General features: G+C 38.5%; 1 non-coding gene across 1 annotated transcript; it reads right to left on the bottom strand.

Annotated features, from left to right (window-relative positions):
• Window positions 1–3,693: 3,693 nt before the first annotated feature.
• Window positions 3,694–3,826, bottom strand: LOC115873216. The gene has a single exon (XR_004048288.1). It is a non-coding gene; the product is annotated as a small nucleolar RNA SNORA31 (small nucleolar RNA).
• Between the last annotated feature and the right edge of the window lie 12,712 nt (window positions 3,827–16,538).

The raw sequence follows: 16,538 nt of genomic DNA, 5'->3' as shown, positions 1-16,538 counted from the left end.
TCATCCTGAAAACTATAATCCTTGATTTTCATCAGTGAGTGCTGTAAGTACTCTTCACTTTCAGCTAGCAAGATTATGTCATCTACATATCACAGGTTGTTAATGAATCTTCTAATCCTGATGCCAGTTATTCTTCACATAGTCCATCTTTTCCAATTATTATATATGCGTATGTATTATATATGTACATAATATATATTAAACAAACAGAAAAACAACAAACTCATTGTCATCAAGTCAATGCTGACTCATAGTGCTCCCCATACAATTTGAAACTGTAATTGTTTACAGGAGCAGAAACCCAGTCTTTCTCCCATGGAGCTTCTGGTGGTTTCGAACTCCTTCCCATGAGGATTGCAGCCCAACTGGTAACCACTACATGACCAGGTCTCCTGTTTATAAGAATGATAAAAGTATACAACTTGGGCATATACTGTTCCATATAATCTTCCCATTTTCTGTTCAAACGACTGTCTTTTGGTCTATGGACAGGAACCGAATTAGCACCATTAAACTTTCTGGAATTTCATTTTTTTCAATCTTATAAATAATTTGTTATGATACCCACAATCCAGTGCCTTTTTGTGGTCAATGAAACACAGGCCAACATCTTTCTGATATTCTCTGTTTCAGCCAATTTCACATTGGCAATGATATCATGTAATTCCAAGCTTTTTGATCAGGTTCAAATTTCGGGCAGTTTCCTGTCGATATGCTCCTGAAAAATATTTTTAAATAATGTACAACCATTAAATAACATACTATGTTGGAAAAATCTATTGTAAAATACCTTTTTAAAATGAATGTTAGAGAGCAAGAGTGCCACTTTGAGGACTGAGGTACACCTTACCCAAGCTGTGGTATTTTCAGTTACCTCATATGTATGTTGGACAGTGAATAAGGCTGAAGAAGAATTGATGAATTTGAATTATACTGTTGGTGAAGAATATTGAATATAATGGTGGTTGCCAGAACAACAACAAAAAAAATCTGTCTTGGAAGTGGTTTAGCCAAAATACTCTTTAGCATCAAGGAGGGTGAGAGCTGACATTCAGTGGGCATGTTATCAGAAGGGATCAGTCTTGGAAAACCTCATCATGCTTGGTAAAGTAGAAGATCAGTGAAACAAAACAAAACAAATCCTCCTGGAGACAGATTGACACAGTAGATAGATTGACACAACAATAGGTTCACACATAACAACAATTATGAAGGTGGCCGAGAAATGCTGTGCTTCATTCTATTGTACATAAGGTTAATATGAGGAGGAACCAACTATATGGTACCTCATAACAATAGCAAAATTTTACTAGCCATTGATATTAATATTGATAATTTCCACATTCTATTGGAGGACCTATCTCTGGAATGGGCACAAATATGAAACATCTTTCAATTAGGTAGCCAAGACAGCTGTCTTCCAAACTTCTTGGCATAGATGAGTGTCTACTTCTAGGATGATATCCATCTCAATTGGTTGTAACATTTCAATTGTTATTTCAACAATTCCTGGAAAATTGTTTTTCATCAATGCCTTCAGTTAGCTTGGACCCTTTGGTTCTTGATCACAGGACAGGCTATTTACTGAAATGGTTGCATGTTGACCAGTTATTTTTGGTACAGTGGCTCTGTATATTCATTCCATCTTCCTTTGGTCTTTCTGCATTGTTCATTATTTGCCCATAGAATCCTTCGGTATTGCATTTTGAGGCTTGGTTTTTACCCCCTTGTGTTCTTTCAGCTTGAGATGTGCTAAATGTGTAATTCCATATTGGTTTTCTCATTCTAAGTCCCTGCACAATTCACTCATACTTTATTTTGTTTTCCCCAACTGCTCTTTGACATTTTCTGTTCAGCTAATTTTTTTTCCACTGAGGTAGTTAGTTTATTGGTCAGCCTGGCTGATAAACATATGTGGGGTTAATTGAAGAGTGGAGGGATAAATAGCTCAGTGAGCCTCATCTTTCTAGTTCTTGGGTCTCTTGCTTTCTGATGGTCTGACCAGGGTGCAGCTGCCTTAGCCAGTTCCCTGCTTTAGCTGGCAAGGCTCACTTCTTGCAAGACATCCCTGAGGAGAAGCCACATGGACCTACCATGATGCAGTCCTGGGTGCTGGAGCAACCGTGTGGAGACCCTTGCCAGTGCTGATATGCTTACACATTCACTGACTTGGCTTTCCTCCTGCAGTCAGCATCATTGTGTCTGTTTTGTGAGATGGAGGAGGACTTTGTGGATTGGTGTTGGACATCTGGGTTAATGGGTTAATGTTGGACTTGTGAGCTTGGGCAGCACTGTGTTGGGATGTTTTCTTGATGTGCCTTTAACCTTTATATAAAGCTCTGTCTTATACATGAGTTTCTGTGGATTTGTTTCTCTAAATTACCCAGACTAATACATTCACCTTTGTCAGTTGTGGCTGACACATGAATTAGAATAACAAAACATCATTATTATTGTGGCACAAACACACTACTATTGGTTAGCAGTCTAATGCTTGGACAATAATTCTTGTTTGTGCTTGATTTGGTTGATCTTGGTTATGCTCTCTTGGGCTGGCTTACATTCTTGCTAGCTAGTGGATTGTTTAAAATCAAATTATCTAGACTCATCTTTAATGGGACATGTCACCTTTGCCGTCTTTGCCTTTTCATCCTCTAGCAGTCTAAGGTAACTGTTTCTGTCAAGTAGACTGCAATTCATAAAAATGCCAGGTGTGTCAGTACAGAACTCCATATACTCAGATTTTGTTTTAAAAGCTGATATTTTGGAAGCAAAACACATGACCTCTCTTCCAAGGTGCCTTTAGGTATCCTTGGACCCCAACCCTTTGGTTAATAGTCAGTGGTTTTAATTGTTTGTAGCACCCAATGGCTCCAAATAAAATGTAGGTTATATTTAAATTTCATATAAATCCTTTTTAAACATAAATTGTTGACTTGTACAGATTAAACTCTTAAATGTCTAGGCATTATTTACCCAAACAATTGGGGTTGTTGTATTCAACAATATGTTAATGATTTGAATGGCATTAAAATTGCTTCAAGAAGTAGATAACCTGAAGAGACCAATGAAACATTAAACTTAATCAAAATTACTTTAATGATACAAACTCTGAAGTTAAAATGTTTAACCTCTGAACATTTTGAAAAGTGAAAGAATATACTTAAGGGTTGAACAAGGCACATACAGATAAAAATGAAGATGCTGTTATTGGGTGCCTTAGAGTTGATTTCAACTCATAGTTACCCTGTTTGACATAGTGGAACTTCCTCAGAGGATCTTCTAGACTGTAATCTTCATAGAATCAGATTGCCATGTCTTTGTTTCACAGAGCTACTAGGTGGGTCTAACTGCCAACTCTTACCGATTTATTTGGGAAATTATTTTTCCCCCTTCTCTGTTTTTGTTATTTGCTTATTGAAAGTGTCTACACAATAGCAATATATATAATATAATATTGTGTATAGAGAATTACAATACAATCTACTTTTGGTTTGCAGCTGCCAGCCTAGTGCTTAATGTGCCACCAGTGCTCCTAAATTTATCCTTGTCCTAGAAATTCTGTCCAATAAAATAAATAGGTTACAGGCATAATTATTAAAATGATTTAAGAGGTAGTGATCCATTTTGTGATTCTGAATCTAGAAAAGCCTAAGATCCTAAAAGAACTATTTTTTTTCTTTTCTTTTTTTGCTATGTAATTCCTCATTCAATCTGGACCCGCCACAAAGACAGACAGAGAGTGCAGGGATTTGTATTTGTATTCTTTCGCATCCTAGTGCAACCTAAAAGAACTATTAAAATCCTACTAGAATAGTGAAAATGATTGTAGTCAATGGAAGTCAGGTAGTAAGAGCTACATCAATATAAAGTAAATAATAGCTTTCTGATAACTCATCAGTTTTCTGTATGAATGTACATAAAATAATGCTAATATACTAGCTAATATATTTTGAGTACAGTGAGAATATGTACTTAGAATTTTCCAGATGTTATTTAGTGCACATCATAAAAATACTATGTTTCAGGCTCTATCTTTATCACCAGCATCCAGATGAACAATTAGTCTAAGAAAGACTAAATCGTGGGGGGGTCTTTCATGTCATTAATAAATAGTGGCTCTGACTCCAAAGCTGATGCTTTTATTGGACTGCCACTCTTGATGACAGCATTTAAAAATAAACATCACCTAGAAATAGAAATCTTAAGAATCATGCATATTTTAGAATTTGCCCTAACATTCTAAATTTGATTTGGAAAATACATATGCACCATTAATTTTACATTTTTAGTGAAAGTTTATGTGAGAGGTTTATTTTATCAAATATTAAAATGCACTGTAACATTGTGATAGAAAAATGTGATGAAACAGGAATTGTCAGAACAATTAAATAGAAAATGTAGTCAATAAAACAGGTTTTAAGAAGATGGGCCTTTCTACTCCCATAAACAACAACAGTATCAGAAAATAAAAGGGGCAGTTCTACCATGTCTTATAAGATTGGTATGGCTTGGCATTGACTCGATGGTAGGGAATTTGATTTGGTTTCAAGGATATATAATTGCTTAGAACATGAGATCAAAAACTGCATATCAGTTGAGAACTGATGGATTATTCAATAAAAATTATGGAAAATGGCTTATCATTTTGGGAAAGTAGAACTTGAATATGCTAGCATATTTTTGTAAAGATGAAAAAAATAAATGCAAAAGCATTATTAAAGTCTACAAATAAATATTCATGATTATTTAATTGACAATCTAGTTGGGCAAGTTTTCCGCCCACTCAACCCTTTTTGGTAATTTGCTTTTTAAAAGTTCCTATATACACAATATAAATAAATAAATATAAAAATTAATAGGAAGCTCAAGGAGAGTGGTGGGTCTGCCCAGACCACATGGGTGTGAACTAAGAGAAAAAGAGAGAGAGAAATGGACTTCCTCATGGTCCACCAACCCCCTGGGTCAGCATCCCTGCTTGGAGCAGCCATTCACAGAGAGGTCTGTAGAGCCAGCCCCATCACAAGGCAAGACATTCCCTCACTGACCCATAGCACTACAGGGGACAGCACTGGAGACACTGTGCAGAAAATTTTTCCTGGTCCGCCTCATGCACAGCACGGTGAAACGCAAAGGGAGTGCAATAGGGCACCAAGGAGAGCAAAGTAACCAAGTCCCGGAGGAATCATGAAAATAGACTTCTAACTTGTGGGACAGGGCTTGGCACCTCATTAGACCCAATTGGAAAACTCTCATAAGGTTCAGCAGACAGACCTGAAACTATCCTCCCCCCCCCACCCCCACCCCCCGCCATCCCCTATGTATATCTATATAAGATAGGCAGGATAAACAATCCTGAGGAGAAAACAATGAGACCAGCGGTCCCCAGTTGACATGGGAGAGGTCTGGGAGGGGTGGGGGCACGGTGAGCCAACAAATTCAGGGATGAAGGAACAAGAGATCTAAAAATGATGGTGAAGTGGCCTGGTGGGGTTTCATTAAGTGCAATGTATCCAAGAGGAATTATTGAGAGCCAAGTGGAGGGTGAGCATGATAGTGGGACAGGATGAAGATGAAAGGAAATAGAGGGATGAAGCAGGAAGCAAAGCTATTTATAGAAGTATAGCTCTAGGCATGTATATATGTAAATATATTAATTTATAATGAAAGGGATAGAGGCCAATGTACATATATTTATATGTTAAGTATAAAGATAGCAGACAGACTGGGCCTCTATGCAAGGCCTCCTTAAACACAAGAACACTTGGTTTTAATAACCTGGTACTCTTTGATACTCACCTTCCCGACATGATCTCTGAAGACAAAACGGGTGCATACACAATGTGGTGAAGAAAGTGGATGGTACCCAGCTATCAAAAGATAGAGCATCTGGGGTTCTTAAAACTTGAAGACAAACAAGACGCCATCTGGCAGGGAAGAAAATAAGCCCACATGGAAGAAGCACACCAGCCTGTGTGATCATAAGGTGTCGACAGGATCAGATATCAGGTATTAAAAGATCCAAAACAAGCAATTGTATCGATATGAAAGAGTGGGGTTGGAGTGGAGGCCCACAGCCCATCTGTAGATAATTGGACATTCCCCCACAGAGGGGTTACAAGGAAGAATGATTCAACCAGGGTGCCATATATCACTGAAGAAACACACATCATTTCTCTAGTGCCTGAATGCTTCCCACCCCCACTACCATGATTCAATTCTACCTTACAAATCCGGCAAGACCAGAGTGCACACATTGGTACCGATAAAAGCGCTCAACATATGGAGTTAAGGACAGATAAAACCCTCAGGAACAGTAGTGGGAGTGGTGATATCATGAGGATAGGGAGATGGTGAGGGAGTAGAAAGGGGGAACCCATCACATGGTTGGATATATAGCCCACCACCCAGGGGGATGAATGACAGAAATGTGGATGAATAGAGACAATGGACAGTGTAAGACACGAAACAACAACAATAATATATAATTGATCAAGGATTTACAAGGGTGCGAGGGTGCGAGGATGGAGAGGAAGAGGGAAAAAGAGAAGCTGATACCAAGGGGTCAAGTATAAAGAAAATGTATTGGAAATGTTGATGGCAACATATGTACAGGTGTGCTTAATACAATTAAATGACAGATTGTCATAAGATTTGTTAGAGCCCCCAATAAAAGGAATAATAATAATAATAAGCAACACAAAAATTCATCAGAGTAACCACAAATTAACAAGATTCTCTGTGTTAATGAGAGTAGAGAGTAAATGAAATTGAAAACAAGCAACAAAACAACAAAACAACAAAACAACAAAAATAAAGCTATTGGCAAATGCCACATTGGCAACTGTTCATACATTGGTTTTGAATTACTTTCACAAGTTAAGAAAAAAATATTAATTTTCAAATAGAAAAATTGGCAATGATGTGAACACAGTTTACAAAAGTTTAATAAATATGCTAATAATTAATAAATTACTTGAATAACATACCTAATAATGAATATTTAAATTAGTCCTAGTAATAAAAAAATAACTGATGAATTTTAAAAAACTAATCAAACTGATAGAAATTTCTAAACTACTCATATTACTCCTGTCAAAGCTTCATGGCCACTCTGTTCAATAGATCTCTCTTCAGTGAAGGAAATTTTATGTATCTGTGCCATCCAATATAATGACTAGGGAGTGCTTGAAATGTGTGTCACTAGGGTGACTAAGAAGTTGAATCCACAATTATTTAAGGCCAATCAAAGTAAACTTAAATCTCAATAACTACAAGTGATTGTTGGCTAAGGTATTGGACAAGACATTTTTTAGAAACAAGTTAATAAATCAAAATCCCAACCCCCCAAATCAAGCCTGTTGCTATGCAGATGATTTTGAATCACAGTGGCCCTTTAGAATTGCTCCATAGGGTTTCCAACCTGTAGTCTTTATGGAAGCTAATCGCCACACCTTTCTACTGAGGAGTGGTGCAGCGCATTCCAACCACCAACCTTTTAGTCGCTGAGCTTTAATCACTGAACTGCCAGGCCTCCTGAAGCAACTTAATTGTACATAAATAAGAACATAAAAATGTTCATTAAAAACAGAAGAACTATGTTCCAGGGTAAAACTGAAAAAAAAATCATATGCGATCATGTTTATCAAAGGATTTCTACCAGTCAGCAGTTGTTGATTCCATTGTGACTCATTGCAGACTTGTTTGTGTCAGAGTAGAACAATGCTCGATACAGATTTCAACGACTGATTTTTCATAAGTATGGTGTCAGTCCTTCTTTTTAAGGCTCTACCGTGTGGGCTTGGACTTCCAGTCTCTCATTAGCCTCGAGTGAATTAACCATTTACACTACCAAGGGACCCCAATCAATGTGCTTAGATTCTAAATAAAACAAGGAGTTGTGTTAGGAGGAATTGATTAGAGAAACAAATTCATGGACACTCATATATGTGTGTGTAAGAAAGAACTTTAAGTCAAGGAGTAATTAGATATCAAGAAAATATTCCAGCCAGTCCAAATCAAGACCATAAGTCCAATATGAGTCCATAAATCCCTCTTCAGACTCATGCAGCTACAGTCAATGCTGGAAGATCACAGGAGGGTGGGTGCAGAGTCCTGTGGATCCGATGGCGGGGGAAGATTCACAAGGCTCTGCCAGGTCTCATCCGTGTGGCTCACCAACAGGAAGATGAGGCAGAGAGACAGGATGGCCCAGTTTCAGAGTGCCATTTATCTTGGTCATCCTCCAATCAAGCTGTGACCTCTTTGAAAGGCTAAACCCTGACCATATGTTCCTATGAGAGCCGTGTTGGCCAAAAAAAAAAACCCTATCCCGGAAGTGTCAAATAAATTATGGTCTATGTCTTAACTGTCAGAATTATGGTTTAAAATACTATTTAAATATATGAATTAATGTTTTCATTATGTTGCTAAGTAAATGTGCCTCAATGCAAATTTTCTTTAAAAAGTTTTCTTCTAAATCTAAACATATATTATATAATTGGTTTTAATTTTGAATAATTAGCATACAGCTTCTTTATATGTTTCTTTTAATGTTTACACTTTATATATTGAGCATGTATTACTTCCTTAATAAACACTTTTAATAGTGCGTGTCAATATCATATAAAGTGTGGAATATAAAAATTAAGAGCATTGAGCTTGACTACCAGAAGTTCAGTGATGGGATTTGATAGAGAAAATTTGTAGAAACACTTCAAAGGGGATGGGAAAGTGATGTGGAATGGAAACAGGAAAGTATTAGGGCTAGACTGCCTCTATAGAAAGTATGGTGCTCAAAGGGAAGAGAAATGTAGGAGAAAAAAACATCACAGTGGTTTTCCACTGTGAGTCACGACCCCTTTTGGGTTCAAATGACCCTTTTACAGGGTTCGCTCGATTCATAACAGTAGAAAAATGACAGTGATGAAGTAGCAATGAAAATAATTTTATGGTTGGGGGGTCACCACCACAAGAGGAACTGTATTAAAGGGTCACGGCATTAGGATGATTGAGAACCACTGATCTAGTAGGTAGTGCACTTGGCCTTTCAAACTTAGCTCCCCAAACAATTAATTCATGCGATGTGTATTACAATGAAGAAAACTGAAACCTAGAGAAACTGAGAAATTTTTCCTATAAAAACTTGTCTGATACTAAAACCTAGAGATTTCTCACTATGTCCTACAGAATGTAAGTGCAGATGGACACATACAGGTAGGAAAGAATCATGGACTACTTATTCTCTTCCACACCCACAGTTTGTTTATTTGTAGAGCAGTCACGGCTTGAGTTTAGGCTTCCCTGCTTTACCTTATACCTTATATATGATTAAAAGATTCAGTTTTCCAATTTGTCCAGTTGTTTTGAACATTATAAGAACAGTATATGTAATAAGTTAAGTATATATAATAGTATATATAATACATATATGTAATAAGTTAAGTACCCTGTTTCCCCGAAAATAAGACAGTGTCATATTAATTTTTGCTCTAAAGATGTGCTAGGTCTTATTTTCAGGGGATATCTTATTTTTCCATGAAGAAGTATACAGTACACATTTATTGTTGAACAACAAAAAAGGAAATTTATTACTGTATATGGTACGGTAGTAGTTGTCATCACAAAGCAGCATAAACAGACAAACTGTGAATCCTACGGTATCAAGAATTTCTTGTTACTACCATTATTTCCATGTACAACAATCTATGGTACATTTACTCACACTTCCTATCTGCTCTGGTTGCGCTGTGGCCAACAGTGAGCTGCGTGGCAGTGCCCACCGCTACAGTCCAGAGTCCAGAGTTACAGTAGCTTCGGGGGGCCTTATTATCGGGGCGGCCTTATGTTCAGGGAGGTCTTATTTTCAAGGGATGCCTTATATTTCAGCGAGAGGCAAAACTGTAAGTAGGTCTTATTTTCGGGGATGTCTTACTTTCGGGGAAACACGGTATATTCAGGAAGTATATGTAATAAGCTAAGTTCCTGTGAGTGAGTTCCAACTCACGGGGAGCCCATGTACAATACAAGAAAACACTGCCCAGTCCTGTGACAGCCTCACAATTATTAATATGTTTGAGCCCATTGTTGCAGCCACTGCATCAATCCATCTTGTTGACAGTCATTCTCTGTTTTATTGCCCTTCTCTTTTACCAAGCATACTGTTATTTTCTAGGGACTAGTCAGTCTCTTTTGGGGCTTCTGATAACATGACAAGAAGTCTTACCATCATAGTTCCCAAGGAGCATTCCGGTTGTTCTTCTTCAAAGACAGAGTTTGTTTCATAGCAGTCATGAATGAGAGACCGTGGTACCTTCAGTATTCTTTGCCAACACCACAATTCAAATACATCAGTTCTTTTCCTGTCTACTGTATTCATTGGCCATCTGTCACATGCATATGAGGAGATTGAAAATACCATGGCACCATAGTCTGGAAAGTGACATCTATTTATTACATATGTCTAGACCCCGCCCCTGCCTCCCAGAGTCCTTAAGATGTAGTTGTTGTTATTGTTGATATTCACTTTGTCATAGTATGATTGAAGTTTTGTTGATTTCTTTAAGTTGGTAGAGGGCAGTTCTTAATATCATTATATCTTAAAATATATACATTCTGTTGTTCAAAGATGAGTTAAATTTTAACCAATGGCTGATTTATTTTCTCAACAAACATCCAACAACAAAATGGCAACTATGTGCCCAAAATAATATTAGTAAGTGGAATTGGAAAATACCGTTCAACATAACTTCTCTTCTAAGGAAAAATTGGAGAGATACCTATGTGTAGTGATTATAAAATTGCAATGTGATAATTCCTGATAGAAATGTGAGCAGAGTGTCAGAGGTGTTCAGATTGTTACAAAAGGCTTAAGAGAAGAAGTGACTTTAATAGTAATAGTGGCTGATATTTTCTTCTGAGGACTAAATCTGTAATAAAAGTTCTGCATATTTTTTTTGCATCTGATGTTCATGCATTTATTTTACCCCTTACGTCATAACTCTCTATGAGAAGCAACCGCATTGACTTCTTTCATATGCTATCCAGAAAGGGGTGGCGGCATCTTTGCCCTCTGTGTGCTCTGCAGAAAGCTGCTCCCCACAAAAGACCCACTGTCAAACATATTTGGAAATAAATAATGCTTTTATTTCTTGAAGTGTCTCAAGGTATAATAGTATTTTATAAGTGTTAAGATTTGTTGATTAAAATAATAGTTCAGACTTTTCCAATTATGAGCTACATTTTTAAGGTCATAATTACTATCAACATATTATGGAAATAACGGTATTGAACTTAGTAGAAGCTGGTTTAGACTCTCTCTTACCAAAGTCTGTAGGCTTTCTAGGCTACCCTTTTAAAGAAAGGAAGGCATGGTGAGGTGAGGGCTTCTATTATATAAAACAAAAGCAAATCCCTAAAAATAGCATTAGTGTTTACGCATATCTTTTTATTATATGAACATGCTGTTGACTGTTGATTTGCTTTGATTTTATTTTCTCTCAAGTAATTCCTCAGTAAAATCTTCCTTCATCTCCCCCACCTCCCCTTCTATTCTCCCAACATTCGCAAGTTTGGCTACATAATATTGCTGGCCCATGAATAAATTTTCTGAAGTCACTGAAAAAATATGTTAAGCAGCTTAAAGTCTTTAAGTGCACGTGTGTTTGTTTTTTCAGTAGTGTGGTTTTCACCTGCATTTTCTTGTCAAGTTCAATGAATTTTTTCTACTGTCAAGTTAATGATTGCAATATGAGGAATATCCATTTAATATGGTGAAATTGAAGTGATTCTAACTCTGCTTTACTTCTATACTTTGATGTAAATGATTCTTCAAACAGATTAAATGATAAAAAGACATTCTAGAGATGCCTCTCCCATTCTGATCTCACCTCCTTTGCACTTGCGCTGTGTATTTCAGTTAAATAACTCTCCTGAAGTCAGAATTTCCAAGAAGTGACCAGTGTTCTATGTGTCGATATGTGCACCAAAATTTTAATCAGTAGTTTAAGCACACTGCTCCTTGAGGGAAAGAGTAAAACCCTGAAGACCCATCAACGGAGGTTTAAGTGAACAGTTGCAAAATGCCCAGGAGCAGGTGCTGCCCTGGTGTCTCAGTATGCCCCTGGGTGTCAGGACCAGCATGGTGGCTGCTGGGACTGCTCCATGGGCACTAATGAGTACTTTGCCTCTCTGGGGAGGGTAGAGGGTTGGAAGCAGCCAGGGCAGAAGTCTTGAAAGGATGTGCTTTCTCTTCCTCTCCATCATCAACCCAGATTTCAAAGTCCCTCTTCTGCTTTCCTATATCACAAGAAAACAAAACAAAACAAAAAACCCACGACAGTCTACTTTTTAATTAAATGTAGGACCATTTAGGAAGATGTATGCTAATCTTGGGCCAAATCTGCCACCCTCAGCTTTGCAAGATGCTGCCCTAGCAGAGGCTGTAAAGCTTTCGATAAGAGAGGCGAGGAGCAAGGTGCAGGTCCCTCAGCGATAACCTCCTGACTCCGACATTATAGGTCTTTCTGCTGGAATTGAGTTCTACATCTTACTCGATGGGCTACTGTCACAGATGAGTAATGAACGCACCCTACCCGAATCCCCCAGTGCAGGCGGCAGTCGGTCAGCCGCGGGGCGGGCAGATAAAGGCGCAGGGACCTGGGATGGCCCAGCCCAGAGCCCCCCACCGCGCGGACTGCGAGCTGGGGCACACGCTGGCTAGGGCATTAATCACAATGTCCCAGGGCTAATGGGCAGCGCAGATAAAACAGCCGGAGCCTGAAGAACAAAGGAAGAACGGGATGAAGAGGACACCCCTGCCAGTTGGGAGTTTATAGGGTGGTATTTTAGAAGGTGAAATAATTGGCAGTAACCACCACCCCTAACTAAAGGCATAAGGACTGAATAGGTAGCACCATTAGGGTAGTCTGTTTTCAGTCTTTACAGCGTCCATTGCCCAAAATGGACCTGGGTTTGATTAGTTGGGTGTCTGATTTCCTTATGCTCCTCCGAGAGCATAAGTACCGATGGTCATCCTGTCTGAGGAACAATGTTGTGGGTGTGACATTGTTGTTAGATGCCATCGAGCTGGTTCTGATTCATAATGACCCTGTGTGCGACACTGCTCGCTCCTGCACCAGCCGTCGATAAGCTTTTTTGAGCCTCTCCATGCAGCCACTATGTCCATCTACCTTGTCAAAGGTATTCCTTTATTTCTGCTGCTGGCAGATTTGGATTACTCTTCTGAACGTTTGATGTGAGTGCTGGCTATATTTCTCATGATAACAGACAAACAAACAAACAAACAATGCTGGGATAACTCCAGGAATATAAGAGCTGGCATGAGAGACTGGTTTCTAAATTTCTCATGTACAGTGCGTTTATCTTTTCTTAAAATTACTGTCACATGGATGTGTCAAATCGACCTTCACATAAAGAATAATGCAAAATCCCCTAACTGGTTTGTCTGAGGTGAATTCTAGTGCTCCATTTGCCTGATCTGTGTGTGTGTGTTTGAGAGAGCGAGAGCAAGCGAGAGCTAGCGTGAGAGCGAGAGCAAGCAAGAGCTAGAGCGAGAGCGAGAGCGAGGAAAGAAGGGAGCCAGAAGAGAGTGGGGAGAAGGGAAGAAAGACAGAATACTTTTTCCAAGGAGAGGAAAACTTCAAGAACAAAAACTGAGACCAGGAGGCAATGATTTCCCCAAGTTTAAGATCTTGCTATTTTTAGGGATAATAATTTACTAGAAGGTAAAACAATTGGCATTTAGAAAACAGTTTAATAACAATTATATTAACCAAATATTAACCAAATGATACTAACCAAAATAAGATTATTTACTTATAATCCTTTTTATTCAGAAAAAAAGTTATAGTCTGTTTCACACACAGCAGAATGATAGCTTATAAGATAAATTTTAAAAATTAAGTCAGAAACTCTGGGAGTTTAAGTCAGGGAGAAGGATAGAATTAAGTAAATAAGTAGAACAACTAGTTGAGGCTAGGAACAAATAGAAGCGACAGAGTTTCTTCCTTGTAAAACCAAGCAGCTTCTGAAGGTGTCCCGCATGGTGACAATGTGGCAAACTTTCTATCTAAGCTGCATGATTTTTTATTTTCCATGATAAAGTTGTGTTAGATGACTATCTAGTGACCTATTTTTATTTTGAGATCTAGTTGCATTACATGAGGATTAGAGGAAGACTGGTTAAAAACCTGCCACTTGCAGATGCCAAAACTTGGCTCGTTTTGATAAAGATCAAAGACTACAGCCACAGTCAGTATGGATTATACCTAAAAAAAAAATCCTTATAATTGGACCAATAAGCTATATAATGATAAATTCAGAAAATTGATGTTATCAAGGATTTCATTTTATTTCATTTGAATCCATCATCCACAACCATGGAAATAGCTGTTAAATAATCAAATGATAAGTTGCATTGGGCAAATCTTATGCAAAAGACCTTTGGTGTTAGAAAGCAAATCTGTCACTTTGAGGACTAAGATGTGTGTAACGCAAGCCTTGGTATTATCAATGGCTTTATTCACATGTGAAAGCTGGGCAATAAATAAGGAAGACAAGAGAAGAGTTGAAGCATTTGAATTACTGTATTGGTGAAGAATATTGACTTTATAATAGATTGTCATAAGAATAAACAAATTTGTCTTGGAAGGAGTACAGTCAAAATACTCAGAAGAGAGAGTGACAAGATTTCTTTTCATGTCCTTAGGATGTGTTAGCAAGAAGGACCAGTCCTACTGAAGGAGGACATCTTGCTTGATAAAGTTCAGCGTCTTTGAGAAAAAGAAAGACCCATAGTGATCTAGATGGCTTGACACAGGGGCTACTGCACCAGTGGGCTCAAGTATTACAGTAATTGCGAGGATAGTGCAGGACAGGGTAGTATTTGGTATAAGGAATTGCCCTATGAGTTCAAACTGACTTGAGGGCACCTAACAACTTTATAGTTAGCAAAATGACAGCTTTTATTACTTATTTTAAAATAGAAGTTCTTGGAGAAAAGGAGGGAGAAGGATGGAAATAAGTAAATAAATAATGTCTGTTGAGGCTGAGAGAAGTAGGAGGGATTGAGTTTCTTGTAAAAACCAAAAGCAGCTTCTGAAAGTCTCGTGCCTGCTGACAGAGCATCAGCTGTCTACCTGATCATGCAGTTAGAAGTAGCAAGCTATACCAGCCCTATAGGGCAGAGCAGACTGTTTGTTTACAAGAGTGCATTATTTTCTCTTTTGCATGCCGGTCTATTTTTATTTTGAGATTTAGTTTCATTTTTACATAATTTGCTTCTTTTTTCTTTTCAATGAAATTCTATGCTGATTAGAATCAGTGTGTTGCCAACATTGAACTAGTGGTAAGAAGGCATGCAATCTAGTTGCACTTTCTCAATTAGTAATTGCTCTTTTGCAAGAGGTTTAATTTTGAGGGGCCTCATTTCTGTCATCTCTAAAATGTGGACTTTGCAGTGGAGTTTCATTGATTATTTGTTTCATTCTTCTTAATGCATTAAGGAACAAGATATTTTGTGCCTCTACTTGCCTGTGAAAAGGGGACTCAGAAATGTACATGAAAAAAATCCAACGTGAATGAAGATACATCATTTATATCCACATGGAGCCCAGGGAGAACAGTTGTGATAACACTCAGCTACTCATGGAAAGGCTGGTGGTTTGAACTCACCAGCTGCTCTGCAGGACAAGATTCACAGCATTGGAACCTCCATGGAGAAGTTCTGGTCTGTTCTTTCAGTTGACCATGGGCCAGCAATGGTTCATTTAAAAAAACAATTTAAAAAGAACAAAAACCATCATTGTGTGACCACCATCCCCACATAAACGCTGAAGATGAATGTGTGCATAGGTAAGTGTGGTGAAGAAGGCTGATGGTGCCCGGCTATCGAGACCTATAGTGTCTGGGGACTTAAAGGCTTGAAAGTAAACAAGCGGCCATCTAGCCCAGAAGCAACAAAGCCCACATGGAAGCAGCACACCAACATGTGTGATCATGAAGGGCCGAAGGGATCAGGCTTCAAACACCAAAGGCAGGGGGGAATCATATCCTCATCAATGAGGGTGGCATGTGATGGGGATCCAATGCCCATCTGTAGACAACTGGACATACCTTGCTGAGGGGTAGTGGAGAGGAGATGAATCACTTAGGGTTCAATATAGCAATAATGAAACCCACAACCTTCCTCTAGTTCTTAAACGCTTCCTCCCCCCAACTACAATGACCCCAAGTCTGCCTTGCAAGCCTGGTTAGAACAGAGGATGCACAGCGGTACAGATGGGAACTGGAAACACAGGGAATCTAGGACAGATGAACCCTTCAGGACCAGGGGTGACAGTGGTGATACCAGGAGGGGAGGGGTGGGTAGAAAGGGGGAATTGATCACAGGGATCTACATATAACCTCCTCTCTGGGGGATGGGTAGCAGAGGAGTTGGTGAAGGGAGAGCCGGGCAGTGTAAGATAAGATGTAATAATAATTTATAAATTATTAAGGGTTCATGGGGGAGGGGGGAG

This window comes from Echinops telfairi, unplaced genomic scaffold, assembly GCF_000313985.2.
Source record: "Echinops telfairi isolate 266 unplaced genomic scaffold, ASM31398v2 ScPeMD7_7467;HRSCAF=8505_0, whole genome shotgun sequence".
In the NCBI taxonomy this organism is placed as follows: domain Eukaryota; kingdom Metazoa; phylum Chordata; class Mammalia; order Afrosoricida; family Tenrecidae; genus Echinops; species Echinops telfairi.
The sequence above is the reverse complement of the archived record's forward strand: the minus strand, read 5'-3'. Positions and strand labels throughout refer to the sequence as shown.